This window comes from Tupaia chinensis, unplaced genomic scaffold (genome assembly GCF_000334495.1).
Source record: "Tupaia chinensis unplaced genomic scaffold, TupChi_1.0 Scaffold000290_1, whole genome shotgun sequence".
In the NCBI taxonomy this organism is placed as follows: Eukaryota; Metazoa; Chordata; class Mammalia; order Scandentia; family Tupaiidae; genus Tupaia; species Tupaia belangeri.
Genome location: NW_006159775.1, coordinates 1,196,313 through 1,215,554, shown reverse-complemented (window position 1 = coordinate 1,215,554; position 19,242 = coordinate 1,196,313). Strand labels below are relative to the sequence as shown.

General features: G+C 39.3%; 1 protein-coding gene and 1 pseudogene across 1 annotated transcript in view; one reads left to right on the top strand and one right to left on the bottom strand.

Moving 5' to 3' along the window:
- Window positions 1-585: 585 nt before the first annotated feature.
- On the bottom strand, window positions 586-1,583 carry LOC102485739 (histone-lysine N-methyltransferase SETMAR-like; annotated as a pseudogene).
- Window positions 1,584-8,975: 7,392 nt separating this feature from the next.
- Window positions 8,976-19,242, top strand: part of GALNT1 (polypeptide N-acetylgalactosaminyltransferase 1) — a 90,953-nt gene continuing 80,686 nt past the window's right edge. Inside the window, exon 1 of the mRNA XM_006150525.3 lies at window positions 8,976-9,030. The gene's annotated coding sequence lies outside the window, so the exon portion shown is untranslated. The remainder of the gene's footprint in view (window positions 9,031-19,242) is intronic.

The window sequence follows — 19,242 nt, the reverse complement described above, 5'->3', positions numbered from 1 at the left end:
TTTCCAGTAAAGTCGGTTCTTTTAAATCTTTCTCATAGTCCCATCCAGTGATTTCTGATTATATTTGGTCGCTGGGAAAGTCATGACACATTTTTGCACAGAAAAATACATCATGACTTTCCCAATGACCTAACATCTTATTGGCAATCCTCATGTGCTATTGGCAACCCTCATATGCAAAGCAGGCCAGGAGATGCTCATTGCTACTTTGATAGTACAGTAGTTTGAATCTTAAGAAGAGGAAAGTGTCAAGTTGGTGCAAAAGCAATTGTGGTTTTGAACCATGAATTTTAAATCTTTTTTTTTTTTTTGGAGAGGTTTTTGCTATAGGGCACATGTGCTTGCCAGAAAGAGAAAGATAGACAGAAAGTGAGAAATCATTCCCTGGGGGGATAGCCATTCCCTTCTCCATTCACCTCTTGGGATCTCGGGCATGTGCGCACACATGCCTGATGTGAGTTTAAGTCACCAGGTCCGAGATTCGACCCGTGGTCGACTACATGGGAATCCAAGTGACATAGCCGTTGTGACAACTGCTGGTCCCTGAATTTTAAATCATTTTAACTAGGCTCAGGCACATCTTTATTAATCAAAATAGGAACGATTACAATCAACACATTGTTTCCCATGGGAAATAAGTTTGTTTATTCTACTAGTGTGAAAATCCATGCTTTGAGATTGGATGGACTCTTGGAACACACTCCTGTATCCTGCTGGTTATGGAAGCGTTTTCTCTCTAAAAAGCTGTCTAGAAACTTGAAGAAGTGGTAGTTGGTTGGCAAGAGGTCAGGTGAATATGGCAGATGAGGCAGAATGCCATAGCCCAATTTGGTCAACTTTTGAAGCGTTGCTTGTGCATGATTGTCATGGAGAAGAATTGGGCCCTTTCTGTTGACCAGTGCTGGCTGTAGGCTTTACAGTTTGAGGTGCATCTCGTCGATTTGCTGAGCATACTTCTCAGATGTAAGGTTTCACTGGGATTCAGAAAGCTGTAGTGGATCAGACCCCACCAAACAGTGACCATAACCTTTTTTGGTACAAGTGGCTTTGGGGAAGTGGTTTGGAGCTTCTTCTCGGTCCAACCACTGAGCTGGCCATTGCTGGTTGTTGTATAAAATCCACTTTTTGTTACACATAACAGTCTGATCAAGAAATGGTTTGTTGTTATGTAGAATAAGAGAACACTTGAAAACAACATTTTATTTTTTTTTGGGTCAGCTCACGAGGCACTCACTTACTGAGCTTTTTCACCTTTCCAATTTGCTTCAAATGCCTATTGACCATAGAATTGGTGAAACTGAATTCTTCGGCAACTTCTCGCGTAGTTTTAAGAGGATCAGTTTCAATGATTACTCTCAGTTGGTCAACCTCCGATGGCCAACCACCATGTGCCTGCTTGTGATCTTTGAGGCACTGGTCTCCTTTGCAAAACTTCTTGTACCGCCATTGCACTGTACATTCGTTAGCAGTTCCTGGGCCAGCATGTTGTTGATATTTCAAATTGTCTCTGCTGCTTTACGACCCATTTTGAATTTGAATAAGAAAATTGCTCAAATTTGCTTTTTGTTTTACATCATTTGCATTGTCTAAAATACATATAAAATAAATAGCAAGTAATAAACCATCAACAAAAACACATAAAGCAAGAAATGCACATTAAAATGATGTGTATTACATAACCACATTTAAAATGTATCCAATATCAAACAGCAAATTTGAATGATGCAAAACTGCAATTACTTTTGTACCAACCTAATAGATGCTGAGTGAACTGCTGGCAGCCTACTATGATTTAGATCTTTTACACAAAGAAAATTCGGATGTAGTTGAAGCCCTTCTTTCCTTCTTCAGAAATAACCACTTATGTGAATTTGGCATGTTATTCTCATGCATATTATTCTATGTTTATAATGCAGGCTTGTGCCCATAAGCAAAATATATGTCTTATATTAACCTGTTTTTTTTTTTTTTTGAGAGTTTTTTGCGATAGGGCGTGTGCACTTGCCAGACAGAAGAGAGAGACAGAGAGACAGAAAGGGAGAAATCACCCCCCAGGGGGAATGGCTATGCTGCAATCCCTTCTCCTCCATTCTCCTCTCAGGATCTTGGGCATGCATGAACACGCGCCCGGCGTGAGTTTTAAGCCACCGGGTCCAGGACTCCAACCACGGTTGACTACATGGGAGTCCAGTGACATAGCCATTACGCTAACTGCTGGTCCCTATTAACCTGTTTTAAAACTGTATATAAATGGGGCCAGCAGGTGGTATGGTGGTTGAGGGTGCTGAACTCCCACATGGCTGACCATGGTTCAAGTCGTGGACTTGGAGGCTTGCTTTCTCACTTTCCCTCTCTCTCTCTCACACTCTGTCCCCTCTCTCGTCAAATTTAAATAAATAAATAAATAAATAAATAAAGTTAAATAATTCTTAAAAAAAAAAAAAAACCTATTTCAATGGAAAATACTGTGAAAGGGGACTTCAAAAGTTTATGGAAAAAATGGAATTGAAGTAGAAGTTTATTTTGGTGCAAAAATTTTTTGAAATCCATGCATTTTTTTCATCATATACATTTTTCAAACTCCCTTGTACATAGCCTACACGCCTTTTTTTTTTTTTTTGGTAGTTCAACAGTATTTACTCATATTGTTGCACATATTGGGTTGTCAGAAAAGTCATGACACATTTTTGCATAGGAAAACACCTCATGACTTTTCTGACAACCTAATAGTTTTAGTGTTTTTTTTTTTTTCATTTTAAATGCTGTGTAGTATTCTTTTGTGCAGTTCATGTATCCATTTCCCCTTGATGGATGTTTAAGTGTCTACTCTTTTGAAGGGGTTGGCATTATGAGCAATGCTGCATTCATGCCTCTCTCTACTCATGTGCAGGAGTTTCTCCAGAGTATGTACCTGGAATTAGAATTATTGAGCGATAAGGTAGTGCTTTCTTCAGCTTTACTAGATATTGCCAAATTGCTCTCCAAGATATCTGTGCCAAAATACACTTGGAACAACAGTGTATGGTGTCTTGTTTCTCTATTTCTTACTAACACTTGTATTTTTGCCAGTTTAATGAGGTCAAAGTCACATTCCTGAATACTATGGAGGTTGAGCATATTTTTATATGTTCACTGATTGTTTATGGTTTCTTTTGTGTAACTCCAATTTACACCTTTTGAACTTCTTTCTTTCTTTCTTTTTTAATTGGCCAGAGGGCACTGCACTAGCCCAAGAGAAAGAGAAAGAGAAAGTGAGAAAGCACCCTCCCCCCCCCATGGAGGATGGTCACACCACAATCTCTTCTCCTTTTCTCTCCATTTCTCTGTCCTTTCTTGAGATTTTGGGCATGCACATACATGTGCCTGGTGTTTTTTGTTTTTTGTTTTGTTTTCTTTTTAAGCCTTCTGGCTCTGGAACTTGAACCCCACAGTTGGCTTGGGGGATTCAGTCACCTTAAATGCCATGCTACCAACTTGCTTCCTATTGGCCTTTTCTTTTTTTTTTAAGAGAGAGATTTTTGGTCTAGGGCATGTGTGCTCACCAGAGAGAAAGAGAGAGAGAAAGAAAGTGAAAAGTCACTCCCAGGGGGTATGGTCATGCTGCAATCCCTTCTTCTCAGTTACCGTCTCGGGATTTTGGGCACATGCACACATGCACTTGGCGTGTTTTAAGCTGCTGGGTCCAGGTCTCAAACTGTAGTTGACTACGTGGGAGTCCAGTGAAGTGATCATTACGCTATCTGCTGGTCCTTCCTATTGGGCATTTTTAAATTGTGTGTATTATTTGTTCGTTTTGATTTGGATAAATCTTTAATATATTCTGTTACTAATATTTTGTTTATTACTTGTGTAATGGTTAACCTCTCCTCGTTTCTGACTTATCTTGTAACCATATATGATGTTTTTGGTTATATTAAAGAACTGATTTTTATGGACTGTAAATTATTCTTTCTGTTATGGCTTGTGCTTTTTAAACATTGTTTAAGAAATTCTCCCTTACCCAATGATATGAAGATATTTGCCTATATTTTATTTTAAAGTTCTAGAGAGTTATATCCTTAACTTTTTAACGTACCTGGAATTGATTTTTTAGTATAGTGTGAGATGGGAATTTTATTTATTTTTTAACATGTAGATAAACTTTTATTGAGTGACCCATCATCCTTCTCACACTGGTTTTTGCATACTCATGTGGGTCTGATTCTGGGTTCTGTTGTGTTTTGTCAGTCTTTTAATCTGTCACTTCCCATGTATCACATTTAGTTACATAGCTTGATGATATGGTGGGCAAAATTCCCTTCCCTTGTTCAGAATTATAAAGTTTTTATTGATTTTTCTTTTTTCTTAAAAACTTGTCAGAGGACATACGCGCTTGCCAGAGAAAGGAAATGAGAAGGCATCCCCTCATGGGAATGCTGCAATCCCTTCTCCATTTTTCCCTCTAGTCAGAATTTGGGACCCACATGTACTTGTACCCAAGGCGTTTCTTAAGTTACAAGGTCCAGGACTCAAACTGCTCAGCTGACCATGTGGAACCTAGCCATCTTCACCACCACACCACAGGCTAGCCCAATTTTGTTCTTTGGTGTGATTTTAGGATTTATTTTTGATGTTCTACATTGAGGTTTTGATCGGGGTGTGATTTTAGGATTTATTTTTGATGTTCTGTGAAACACTACATTGAGGTTTTGATCGAAACTGAGTTAAGTACATAGATTAAAATTGGGAGAATTCACTTTTTTACTATAGGAAACTTTCCTTACAAGAGCAAGGTATCTGCATTTTTTTTTAGATCAAGTAATTTTCTAGTTATTGGTGCAAAATAATTCAATTAGTGCACTTGAATCTGTGTGTTGATTTTGTATCCATCAACCTCGCTAAAAGTTCTCATTAGTTCTGCTTGTCCTTATTTAGCATCTCCTGTGCGAGGGGTCTTTATTCATTATGAGGTTCAGCTTCCTTTAGTGAAACCATTTGTTGGTCAGGACACTCTACTAACACCATTGTCTTTCCTAGCCACATTCTACTCGCTGTCTCAGCCATCTTAAATCATTCTTAGAATAGGCAGGTGTGATGGTTTGTCCCCCAAAAGTTTCCTATTTTTAAACTGGATGTTGGGCGCTAGTGAACCTAGTGAGCAGTGACTGGATCGTGGGGATTACATCCTGGAGAAAACATTCTCGTGGATCAATTAATGAAGTCTTGTGCACTAGACCCAGTGAGTTCTAGCTCTTGTGAAAGGGTTTAGTTCTTGCAAGTGTGGTTGCTATAAGAGAGAGTGCTGCCAGCAGCTTGCTCTCTCTGTGTGCACCTGTCATCTCTGTGTTTCTCTTGGCCATGTCATAGGCCGGCCTGATGCCAGGCCTGTGCCTTTGGGCTTTTCAGCTGCCAGAACTGGAGTCAATAAACCCGTATTTCTTTACAAATCTCCCAGTCTCAGTTTTTTCCGTTAGCAACACAATAACAGACTAAGACAGTAGGTTATAAATAAAACCTCTCCCCTCAGCTCCCAGGGTCATTCCTTGTTCTACTTTTCTGACCATGTTTTGCAGTCTTTGATGCTGGCTCTCTCTTTCCTGCACCTCTTCTCCAGCCTTCTTGGGAAAATTATCAAATGCACAGCTTCACTCACCATGTGCCCATGACTCCCATAATCTGTAACATTTTCCTGGAACTCTGGTTAGATTGCAAGCTTCTTTAGCATGCAAATTTCATTTTTCATACTTGAGCATAAAAGTGTTACGAAATGTCTGAAGAGAGCACAAATACATCTATAAAACAGCATTTCCACCCCCAGTGTGAAGTAACTGAATGATGGTAATTAACACATCTATCACCTCAGATACTTTTATGTATGTGGTGAAAACATTTTAAACATAATGCTTTGTTTTCCATTGTAGCACTAACCACTGGCTTCCTTCATATATTAATTTATTATCTTAATTATTCTTAATTATCTTGGAAGCTCCATAGAGCAGGGAGCTTATTTTAATGCTATTAGTACAGCACTTGGAATAGTACTTGGCACAACAGGTATTTATTAAATTAATGAAAATATCAGAAAACAATATAGTATGAGGAGAAAGAAAGGTAATTTAAAGCATTTTTAAGTTTGTCATACTTGGGTAAAGGGTAGAGGTATTTTATTAATTTTTTACTTTTAGGATCAATATGTTGAAAATGAAGAGGTAACAAATTAAATGCAAACAGAATGTGTAACTTAAAAATAAAGGTAAAGATCCCGTTGTGGTGTGCACTGGTAGACGCTGCTATTCTGGAGACTGAGGCCACACAGAAGGTATAGGTTTGATTCCTGGCCCCTAAAAGCCAAGTATGGTAACACTTGCCTGTAGTGCCAGTTTCTTGGGAGACTGAGACAGGAAGATTGGGACATAGAAAGATCCTATCTTTAAAAGAGAGAGAGGGAGAAAGAGAGGGAGGGAGAGAAGGAGAGAGAGAAAGAGAGGGAGGAAGAAAAAATTGAAAAGGAATAAGAAAATTTAACAATTCAAAAGGAGCTGGGCCCTACGTAGCTGAGCAGGAATCCTGGTCCTAGGGGCTTGGAAAAAAACACACAGGATGCAGGTACATTCATACCCCAAATCCTAACAAGATAGAGAAATACAGGAAAGGGGATTTTGGCAATACTATATGCTACTACAGGATGTCTTTTCTCTCCCACTCTCTCCCACTTCCCTCCTCCCTCCTCTCTCCCTCTCCCTCTCCCTCTCCCTTTCCCTCTCCCTCTCCCTCTCTCTCTCTCTCTCTCTCTCTCTCTCTCTCTCTCTCTCTCTCTCTCTCTCTCTCTCTGGCACATGTTCTCTGGCAGTAAAAGAAAAATGGAAAGGGAATTTAAAATAATAGAAAAACTATAAATATATTGGGTTGTCAAAAAAGTCATGATGTATTTTTGCATAGAAATATATGTCATGACTTTCCTGACAATCTAATAGCACAAAATGAAATGATAGAAATAAATGCTAATACCACCAGTTATTAGTGTTAAGATAAAAAGATTAAATGTATACATTAAAAGGTAAATTGTCAAGGTGAGTGAATGGGGAAGTAGGAATGTTGTTCAAAAGGAGATGATGATCAGAGGATACTAAATTTGAGTGGGACAGGGAGAATAAGATTTAGTGATCTATTGCACAGAAGGGTCACTTTCCCCATCAGCTGTCTATGGTGGACATGTCATACACCACGTTTTAGTGTGTACCTATTACATTTATATCAAAACTTCACTTTTGTACAGTTCCTGTAAAAGTAGACTCCTCACTCTAGATCCTCTACTAATTTAGATCATTTTTTCCCCTTATAGAGTTTTTTTTAAATCACTTATTTAATTTTATTTATCCATTTATTTATTTTAATTTGACCAAAGAGAGAGACACACATAGAGAGAGTGAGAACATGAGAAATCAAGCCACCAGGTCTGGGGACTCGAACCGTAGTGGGCCATGTGGTATTGTCCAGTGCCTTAACTACCATGCCACCTGCCATTCCCCTCCCCTCAGAGGATATTAATCAATATTAATCTAAATCAGTTCATTGTAAGTTGCAGAGTAGTATATCCGGATTTTTTTTTTTTAATTGTAGCAGCAGGATACCCATTAATCAGTGAGGATTTGGTCTTCTCGTGTAACAAAAGTTCAGACTTCAGAAGGAGTCATGGTTGGGACCAGCAGTTAGTGTAATGGCTATGTCACTGGACTCCCATGTAGACAACCGTGGTTTGCGTCCTGGACCTGGTGGCTTAAAACTCAGCCGGGCATGTGTGCATGCATGCCCGAGATCCTGAGAGGAGAATGGAGGAGAAGGGATTGCAGTGTGGCCATCCCCCCTGGAGGGTGATTTCTCGCTTTCTGTCTGTCTCTGTCTGTCTGGCGAGCGCATGTGCCCTCTAGCAAAATCCTCTCCAAAAATAAAGAAGGTGTCACGGTTGTTCTGGCCCTGTGATATCGTCAAGGTGCCATGTGCTTTTCCTGTTTTCACTTTGTTGTCTTCAGCATGGTGATGATGTCTTCCCTCATGGGCTCAAGACGGCTATAGCACTTCTACATGTGCCATATAAACCCTATCCAAAAGTGGAAAGGTATAGTTTCTCCTTCAGCATCTCTAAGAGAGCATAACTTTCTTTTTTTTTTTTTTTTTTTTTTTTTTGAGAGATTTTCACTGTAGGGTGTGTGCGCTCGCCAGACAGACAGAGAGAGACATAGAGACAGAAAGCGAGAAATCACCCCCCAGGGGGGATGGTCACACTGCAATCCCTTCTCCTCCATTCTCCTCTCGGGATCTTGGGCACGCACGCACACGCGCCCGGCGTGAGTTTTTTTTAAGCCACCGGGTCCGGGACACGAACCGCGGTCGACTGCGTGGGAGTCCAGCGACATAGCCATTACGCTAACTGCTGGTTCCGAGAGCATAACTTTTTCAGAAAGCTTCTAACAGATATCCCCATGTGTCCAATTGTCAGGATTTGGTTCCTTGCACTGGTAAGAGAAATAGAATGGCTGTCATTGGCTTAGACCAATCAGGACCATCCAGGAATGGGTAGCCCACTAGCCTACTTAAGTGAATGACCACTTAAATTCATTAGAGTCTAGTGTAGTGAAAAATGGGATGGTATAAGGAGCAAACAGTACCTGCCACAGGTGTTATCTGTGTCTTTGACCTTCTCACCTAAAAGTTACTATCCTCATCGTTTTCTAAAAGGAGGAAAGAATAATTTTAATTGTATATTATTTTCACTGAGCTTGGTGTTGTGTTTCAGTAATTCATTTTTATTGACTCACTCATTCCTATAAGGATACCATATTACCTGAACACCTGTTTTGTGTCAGGTTCTGTGCTCTGCATTGTGGAAGTAGCTGAATAAGGCACGGCACTGAACTTAGGTGGTGACTGCGGTAAGGGGGGAGGTTACCACAGTAACTCTGAAATAAACTGACTTTAGGAAATTTATTTTTTAACAGGAAATGTGGGACATGTGGATTTGGGATATGAATTCATTTGAAAAACCACTGTGGGGTAAGTTGATAGTTGGGAGTGAATGACTTCAGGGTGGCACTTCTCCTTACCTTGGGCTTTGATCTTACAGTTCTGTAAATTTCAAAGCTTACGTTGACTGGACGCATGCCTCATGTACATGCAAGAGAATGGCTTGTATTAAAATTCCAGTTTAGTAATTTGAGAAAGGTAGGTATAAACCATAGTCCCAGTATTAATAAATTAGTACATTCATTTCTTATTAGGTAGGTTCAATTTGAAGATGAAATGAAAACCAGGTTCAGAACTTGAATGATCCTTATAGGGTCTCACCTGTCTGAGCTTACCCATTTATCCTGTCATGTCATCTGGAAGTCATTCAGAGCCCACGTTGAAGACAGAGTTCCAGTATATCTGTGAGTTTTTCTTTACAGCACTCCAAATGACCATTTGAATTCTTACTTACTCTAGGTTTTTGCTAGAGGAGCATGTGTTTACCAGAGACAAAGAGAGGGAAAGTGAGATCACCCTTCAGGGGGCTGGTCACACTGCAATCCCTTTTCCTTTTTTCTCCTCTCAGGATTTGGACATGCTCATACATGCACATGGAGTGATTTCCAAGCTGCTAGGGCTGGAGCTGAAACCACAGTCAACTATGTGGGAATCCAGGGCTTCGACCACCATATCACCTGCTGACCCCAGGCCATTTGATTTCTTTTTTTTTTAAGTCTTAATTTTTTTAGAATTTAAAAAATTTAGTTTTACTCATCATTGTTATTTATATATTTTATATGTTTTAATTTTATATTTTAATTATATACAAAATATATATTTTATTTTATATATTTTCATTTGAGCAGAGAAAGTCACAGAAAGAGAGAGAGGGAAAGTGAGAAAGCAAGCTGCCAGGTTCAAGACTTGAACCACAATCAGCCATGTAGGAGTCCAGTATCTCAACCACCATGCCATCTGCCAGCCCCTTTTTTATTTTTAAAAGAGATTTTTGCTGTAGGGCACATGCGCTTCCTGGGGAGACAGAGACAGACAGACAGACAGACAGAAAGCAAGAAATCACCCTTTAGGGGAATGGCCATGAACAGACCCCTTTCCCTCCATTCTCCTCTTGGGATTTTGCATATGCATATTTGCATATGCATATGTGCCAGGTGTGAGTTTTAAGCCTCTGGGTCCAGGACTCAAATTGTGGTCAACTACATGAGAGTCCAGCGACGTAACCAATACACCATCTGCTGGTCCTGCCATTTTATTTCTTATCACTTATTAAAAGTTCCCCGACTATTTGTTTCATCTAGGGAATTACTTCTGAAATATCATTTAATATTTATTGAGTGCATTCTCTGATGTATGAGTATATTGTACACTTGTCATTTAACTTAGTACAATGGAACTATAAAGTGGTTATATTTTTCTCACTTAAAGGAATAGAGAAGCTCAAATTTTTGCAAATAAAGTAATATTGCTAGAGCCATGTAACTACTGTGTGTGGAAACTGAAATTTCAGCATTTGGCCTAATAGACACTTCTGTTTTTAATATGCTATTTGTGTTGGGATTCACAAGACCACCCGAAGTTCAGCAATTGGCTAGAAGGCTCACAGGATTCAGGTTTAACAGCTAAGGTTTATTACAACAAAAGAATACAAAGCAATGTCAGCAACAGGAAAACTACATGGGATGAAGGTCCAGGGAAAACAGCAAACACGTGTAAGCTGAAGCTTCTTCTCCCTATGAATTCACATGCAATATGCATAATTCATCCAGCATCAAATTCTCACAGCACTTCTGAAATATTGTCCACCCATATACCAGCCAGGCCAACCATGCCTTTCTAAGAATAGCAGTCAAAGGGCCAGCGGATGGTGTAATGGTTATGTTGCTGGACTCCCACATGGCTGACCATGGTTTGAGTCCTGGACCTGGTGGCTTGAAATTCATTCTGGGCATATGTGTGTGCATGCCCAAGATCCTGGGAGGAAAATGGAGGAGAAAGGATTGAGTCATGGCCATCCCCCAGGGTGTGATCTCTTGCTTTCTGCCTCTCTGGTGAGTGCATGTGCCCTATAGCAAAAATCTCTCACCAGAAAAAAAAGAAAGAAAGAAAAAAATGAATAGCAATCATAGGCCTGCTATGTTAACTTCTTTCCTGTGTACTGATTTATTTATTTAAAGAGATCATATAGCTTGTGACAAATAATGAGAACAGTGTGTGCTATGGAAAATCAAATTCTTTTGTGGTGTCTGTTGTAGGTGGTCCAGTCACCACTGATTTGTTAGAAGCATTCACATAACTTGATGTAAAGCCGTTCTCATGACTAAGATTAATCATGGCAAAGGATGCAATGTAAGAACAGCAGAACCAAGATAAATGCAGGTGAATGCTCGAGAGGGCAGGCACAGGCTTTCACATGCTCCTGTGAGAATTATGTGGACACGCTTTCTCTCCAGCCGTGAATGATAGAGACACATACAAGATGTCACTAGCCAGAGAAGCACAAAAGTGGTAGAGTCCAGAGGTCTGACAGGAAACAGGTCACATAGGTACATTCTTGGGCTATGACCAGTCCTGGTGACTGAAGCATGAGACCCCAGGCCATCTACCAGGTGCACATCATAAATCTTGATGAATACTTTAGTGCTGACAGCTTGGTATGTCCTGACCCACTGCCTGGAACACAGAGAGTACGATTATTAATCAGTGACTGCAAACATTGCAGGAGTCTAGTCCTTAGAGTTTGGCTCCGGGCATCCCCTAGAGATTACCAAGAACTGACTGGGCAATACAGAATGACCTGCTGTATTAACTCTTTTCTAACAAAATCCTACATGAAATTATGTTGCATTTATTGAATGCAATGTTAAATGCTAGATATAATCTTTACAGTGTAATATTCTAAACTTAGACAAAATAATTGATAGTTAAATAGATGACACATTTCATTTCTCTGAGGGCAAGTTTGTAGTCTTTTACGGCTTATATAATGATAACTTATGGATTTCTCATTGTTGCCTACAACTATGTATATCATACAAATATATGTTATATGGAAAGCAATATAGAAATAACTTGAACTTAAAACAGTTAAGGCAGAATATTACAGAATTAGCCTTCACTCTATGAAAGTCTTACTTGTGATTGGCTTTTAAAAGGTGAGATCCTTTATTTTGTTAGAATTATTTATTTAATTTTATTCATTCATTCATTTATTTTAATTTGACCAGACACACACACACACACACACACACACACACACAGAAAAGGAGAAAGAGAGAGAGAGAAAGTGGGAAAGCAAGCCACCAGGTCTGGAATTTGAACCGTGATCAGCTATGTGGGAACGTCCAGCACGTTAACCACTACAGCACCTGCTAGTCCTGAGATCCACTTTTTAATAGTCTTTGCAGATTCACAGAAAAAATAGAGTTTTATAGAAAACAAATAACCCAGAGTTTAAAAACTGCCTGGTTCTAAGGTTTGACTATGTTATTTCTAGTTCTGTAATTTTGCCCTTGCCAAATGTCATAAATGGAATCATACAGCGTACAGGTGTGCAGCCTCTCATGACCAACTTATATTTGGGAGGATGTATGTACATAAGTTATATACAAATACTATACAATTTTATATAAAGGCCTCGAACATCCTCAAATGTTGATATTTGCAGAGGGTCCTGGAACCAGGTCCTCTATAAATACCGAGGGACAACTGTGTTAGTTTTTTTCTAGTAATAAGAAATATTGTGTCAAGAATATATAAAGTTCAGGGGACCAACAGTTAGCATAATGGCTATGTCACTGGATTCCCATGTAACTGATTGCGGTTTGAGTCCTGGACCCAGTGGCTTAAACTCACACGTGTGTATGCATGCCCAAGATCCCGAGAAGAGAATGGAAGAGAAGGGATTGTGGTATGGCCATCCCCCCTGGGGAGTGATTTCTCATTTTCTATCTCTCTGTCTCTCTCTGTCTTTATGGCAAGTGCTGTGTGTGTGTGTGTGTGTGTATTTATAAAGTTAAAAAGAAGCCATTTTAAAGCTGAGGTGTGTCCTGGCCTGTTTAGGGAAGCTATGCTCCAAACTTTATCTTCTAGACTGCCAAAATATTCAGACAAGTGAAGGAGAGATTTTGTCACAGAATGACCAGAAACCACTGCAGAGGCACAAGAAATATGAGAAACCAAGAAAATATCTCTCCCCTAAGGAAAAAGAACAATCCCTCCTCATCCATAGGCAGTACAGTAGAACTCATGGAAATGTCTGATAGAGAATTCAGAATATTTGTACTGACGAAACTAAACAAGATGCAAGAGCTGAGAGATAATTAACTCCAGAAGATGCAGGAGAAGAGAGACAATGAGTTCCAGGAGGTGTCGAAGTTCTTCCATGATCTGAAAGAGGAAATACACATCATAAAAAAAGAATCAAATGGAGCTATTAGAGATGAAGTCTGCCATTCAGGAAGTCAAAACCTCCCTCAAAAGTATTAAAAGCAGATTAGTGCATGCAGAAAATTGAATCTTGCATGTGGAAGGCACAATCTCTGATCTAGAAAAAAACAACCAAAAAAAAAAAAACCCTGAGAAAATAACCCCCCCAAAATGAGAATACTATACAAGAAATACTAGACATCATTAAGCGCCCAAACGTCCAGATAATCCATATCCCAGAAGCTGAGGAAACTAATAAAGGGCATTAATAATCTATTCCATGAAATCTTGGAAGAAAACTTTCCAAATCTAGAGGGGCATTCAAATATCCAGACCCAAGAAATACAAAGGACCCCTAATAGAATTAACCCAAGAAGATCTTCTCTAAGGCATGTCATAGCAAGACTGGCCAGAGCTACAGACAAAGACAAGATAACTAAAACTTGCAAGAGAGAAATGTCAGATTACTTATAAAGGTTATTCAATCAGGCTAACCTCTGACCTCTCATCAGAAACAATGCAAGCAAGGAAAAAATGGGAAAATATATTCAAAGTGTTAAGTGAAAAATAATTTCAACCAAGAATGCTATACCCAGCAAGGTTATCTTTCATATGGGAAGAAAGGATAAAAACATTCTCAGATAAACAAGACCTGAAAGAATTTGCCGATAGCAGACCTGCTCTTCAAGAAGTTCTGAAAGGAGTGCTCTACCAGGAAACTAAAGACACATACAGAAATAAGAGAACAAAAGACAACCAAGAAAATGACCAATTTAATGCTAGAGTCAAGAAATATCAATAATAATACTGAATGTTACCTTCCAGGATTTAAATGGAAAGACTGGACCTCAGTAACACTGCATATTCAACAGAAGAGAGTTTGAACATAAGACTGAACTGACAAAATAAAATTTTATGACTTTAGAGTAAAACATTACTGATTTTTTTTATCATTCTTTGTTTTCCCAATTTAAACATTTTACTTTCTTCTGAGTTATTGATAGGTTTAGCAATTTGTTAAAATATTTTTCTTGTTTATTTCTTTAAATGGAAACATAAACTTTTCTTTCTTCCTGACCCCTCTGGAACTGGAAAATATTTGGGAGTATGCTTATTTTGTGGCAGAAGGATTATTTGTATAAGTTCAATAATGTTTGTTGCATTGAATCAGAAATTGGAAATACTCATTATTGGACAGGGCTTTGACTGGAATGTCATACCCGAAGATTAGTCAGAAAACTATGGAACTAAGGTGGATCTCATGTAAGCCAACAGAAGCTCTTAGAAAGATGGCCGGGCACCATGAATAGTTCTGCCCTGACAGAGAGGATTAGAGAAGATATGTGAAAGAATTTATAACATAAAATAACCTGGACTTTTCCAACCCAGCATTGTAATCAGTAGAGATTGCAAAAGAGCAACCACACCAGAGGATTATCTTGAGAAAGATGTTGAAGGAAGAAAAAGAGACCAATCTTTGCTAGCAGAGGGTATATCACAGAATACTTGGTAGGCAGGGCTGAATTGAAAAGGTTTATGTGTGAATTGTGTGCTGGGCATTTGCTTTTCAACAATTTGAGTAGTTGACATGTAAATATGTTCTCAAATATTTAAAGCCATCCTATCTCTAGTGTTATAGAGTCACAAACAAAATGATACAAAATTATAAGAAATATTTTGAATATTATCTTTAAAATTCAGTATTTTGAAAGTTGTTTATTAACTGTCAAGAACTATGGAGTATGAGCAAAAATTTTATGATATGTAAAGTAAATGTTTGTGGGAAAATGTAAAAAGAAATAAATAATAAAAGAAAAAAAAAGAAAGAAAAATATAAAGTTCAGAACCAGCAGATGACATAGCAGTTACATCACTGGACTCCCACGTAGTCAACCACAGTCCCAGTCTCAGACCCAAGTGCTTAAAACTCACGCTGGGAGCATGTGCATGAGTGCCCAAAATCCTGAGAGGAGAATGGAGGAGAAAGGATTGTGGCATAGCCATCTCCTCTGGCGGATGATTTCTCACTTTCTGTCTCTCTGGCCAGCACACACACCCTATAGCAAAAATCTCTCCGAAAAATATAAATAAAAAAAATATATAAAGTTGGCCTCCATGAATTTCCTTATGAATGGTTTGGACCACAGCTCTGCACCACCATGCCTAGCTCATTATTTTATTTATATTTTGAGGGGGCAAGGAATTCAACCTGGGCCTTCCATGTGGCCCCAGCCTGCATGCTACCCAAGGTGGGCCCTGTTATCTCTTAAAAGATGAGAATTTCCTCTTGGATAGTTCTTTTCAACCTTGATTCTCCCTCTTGTCCACCTGCTTATTTGTTCTTTCACTAAACTTTCTGTGCCTTTTGGAGTAGGGACATGGTTTCCTTAATTTCAAGTGCTGTGAAGGACACACAGACAATGTCTGCTAAGTGGGAAATACAGGAATAACTTTACAGTAATGATAGGAATACAAAGAAAGTTAAATAAAATAATTCTTTTAAAAAAGCTTTTAAACTCATTTTTATAAAGAAAATTGAAATAATATTGAGTCTTTTTAAAGAATGATTTTTTTTAACTTTTCAAAAATTTATTTTAATTTGATCAGAGAGGGACAGAGAGAGAGAAGGAAAGTGAGAAAGCAAGCCACCAGGTCCAGGATTCAAACTGCAGTCGGCCATATGGGTGTCCAGCATCCTTAACAACCATGCCACTTGCCAGCCCTGAAATGATATTGGTTTATTTGTCATATGAGTGAAAATTAGAATCTTAACCGGCACTGCTTAGTGCAAATTAATGCTTTTCCCCTAAGTTTCTTTCTTCTATGGGAGAGAGTGAGACATATTTCACACCACAGTCTTCTTAATCCAGGGCTCCAGCTAGTCAGGATTCTGGGAGTCCAAGGACCTAAAATGTGTTTATCTTTCTGGGCAACAGCTCCAACATCATCCCTAATAGGGTCTTGATGCCGTGATCCACCTATAGCCTCAGCCAGACCCAGCCCATGGGCACACATGTGCTTGGCTTACTCAGAGAGGTCTCCGGGTGAGAACTCAGGACTTTTCTCTGTCAGCCTCGCAAAGCATCACGTTTTCCCACTGCACCACTCACTGTTTGACCAACAATTGTTCAAACAACTCTTTTAAAAAAATCTTTTACCACATTGAGTTATTTATTTATTTTTAAAAGGTTTTGGCCATAGGGTGCGTGTGCTACCTGGAGAGAGATAGCAACAGTGAGAGGGAAAGTGAGAAATCACTCTCCATGGGGATGGCCATGCTGCAGTCTCTTCGCCTCCATTCTTCTCTTGAGATTTTGGGCACACATGTACACTTGCCCAGCCTGATTTTCAGACCAGCAAGTTTGGGACTCGAACTGTGGTTGATCATGTGGGAATCTAGCATTTTAACCACTGTGCCACTCTGGCCCCCTATTCTGCCACATGTAAAGAAACATTTTTCTATTCTTTTGTACCTTTTATATTAATATTTGACAGCAATGACAAACAATTGTGGTAGCATACCTGGTACTTTTAATTAAAAAAAATACTTTGCCAGAAGGCATGTGCACTCACCAGAGAGACAGAGAGAGGAAAAGTGAGAAAGTACCCCCAAAGAGAAATGGTCATGCTGCAATCCCTTCTCCATTTTTCCCTCCTTTTGGGATTTTTGGGTACACATGGTGCCTGGTGTGATTTTTCAAGTCACTGGGTCCAGGATTCGAACTGCACCATTGACCATGTGAGGTCCAGCCACCTTAACCACTATGCTAGAGGTTGACTCAGTATTTTAAACTTTTTTTTAAAGACATAAGCTAGCTTTCCCTTTTTCTTTAACATGGACAACTAATTAAAATATATTAAATTCCTTATATGTTATTTACACTTCACCAGATTTCTCCCTGATACATTTATGTAGTGTTAAATGACGTCAAAGAAATAAGTTAGTGTAACTTACCCCTTCTAATATAGATGACCAAATTGTATCTCTGTGTCTCAAAATAGCCAAAATGAAAAGTTCATCTGACAAATATGACAATAGGTAATAATAGTATCTCTTGTGCCAGTCCATTCTTGTCTTTCCTCTTTCATTTAGAAAACATTTTCAGAATGTGTACTCTGAAGCTCTACAGAAACGAGCAAGCTTCTAGGACCTCGTTCCCTTGTAGAGGTACAGTAACAGAAACCCACAATTACCAGTGACTGCCTTCTAAGTGCCAGACACTGCAAACATTCCGTGTGTCTCTGTAATCTTTCTTAACCTCTTAAAAGATCATTTGTTGTTTATACCTGCCCCTTCCACTAACTTCACTTCCCTTGTCTCTTGGGACCCCACATTACCTGGCTTCTGTTCATGTTCGTCTGAGAGGGGTCTGTCTGCTGTGCTCTCTGGGAAGGTTGTAGGTTTCCTGGAGGCTTCTCCCCTTTTTTTTCTCTCTGCCTGTGTAGACTATCTTGCCCCCCTTGATGACCCTGTTACTTGTATCTGTTCCTAGCAAATCTGTCTTTTCATATCAGACTCCATTACCCATCTGATTGTCTTTTAGACACCTACCCTCAGGCACCCGATCAGTGTGAGTTAAATCAAACTCACGATTTAGTCTATACTTTTTGTCTTTGTTGTTTTATTATCATCTGGCTAGTCATGTGGGCCTTAAATCTGGGAATCATGGTTTGCCTCTCTTTTATCTTCTCTTGCGACCTATTGGGTCATATTACACAACCCTCTCCTTCCAAACACACACACACTGTGTGGGGTTTCTTTATTTTTTCAGGTTTTTGCCAGACCCTGCAAACATTCTGTGTGTCTCTGTAATCGTTCTTAACCTCTTAAGAGATCTTTCACGTGTGCTTGCCAGAAAAGCAGAGAAAGTCAGTGAAAAAGAAAGTGAGAAATCACCCTCCTCAAGACAGATGGCCACATCACAATCCCTTCTTCTCCATTCTCTTCCTGGGATTCTGGGTGCACACATACACATTCCTGGCATGATTTTCAAGCCTCTAGGTCTGGGACTCGAACCACAGTTGTCCATGTGAGAGTCCAGGAGCTTTAACCACCACATCACCTGCTGGCCCCATGTGCATGTCAATTTGAAGATCTAATTGTATTCCCTTCCAAAAATAAGAGTAAATTCATAGTTGTAAAGATTTTATATTTCAATATTCTGGAGTATAAATATTTTAAAATAAATCACCAAATTTTAGAGATCTTAAAGCTACTTTGAAACCCAGATACCACACTAGTAGTCAATTTGCCTTGCCAGTCACCAAAAAAGGTGGCTTTTCATGTGTGGTGGCTCAGAATAGTGGACTGTGTATCTGACTTTCTGGTGAGGACTCCTGTTCCCTGGCGTTGTGCACTGTAATGCTTTCAGTTCTCCCACCCCTATTAGCACAGCTGTCAGTAGCTGCTCACTGCATGTGATGTGATATCTGATAGTCAGCATGATTTGGTGGCTAGAATTGGATATTAGCATCCCAGTTGTCACCAGCAGAGAGTCTGGGAGTGTTGGTTTGAAAAGAGTAATATAGGCAAGAGAACTAAGTCCCCAGAGAGATGATCAAAATGAATACTACATTACATTTATCAATATAGATACTGTCTAGCAACCTTGTGAAGTGGGCAAGAACTACTAGTCTACTTCATACTCACTGTCCTGTCCCGAATTCTTTAGGTAAATAAGTCTCTGCTGGTCACCATGGAACATGTTAACATGAATTATCCTTATAAAAAGGTGGGGGCCAACAGGTGGCATAGTGTTTAAGGTGCTGGATTCCCATGTGGCCAACTGCAGTTTGAATCCTTGACCTAGTGGC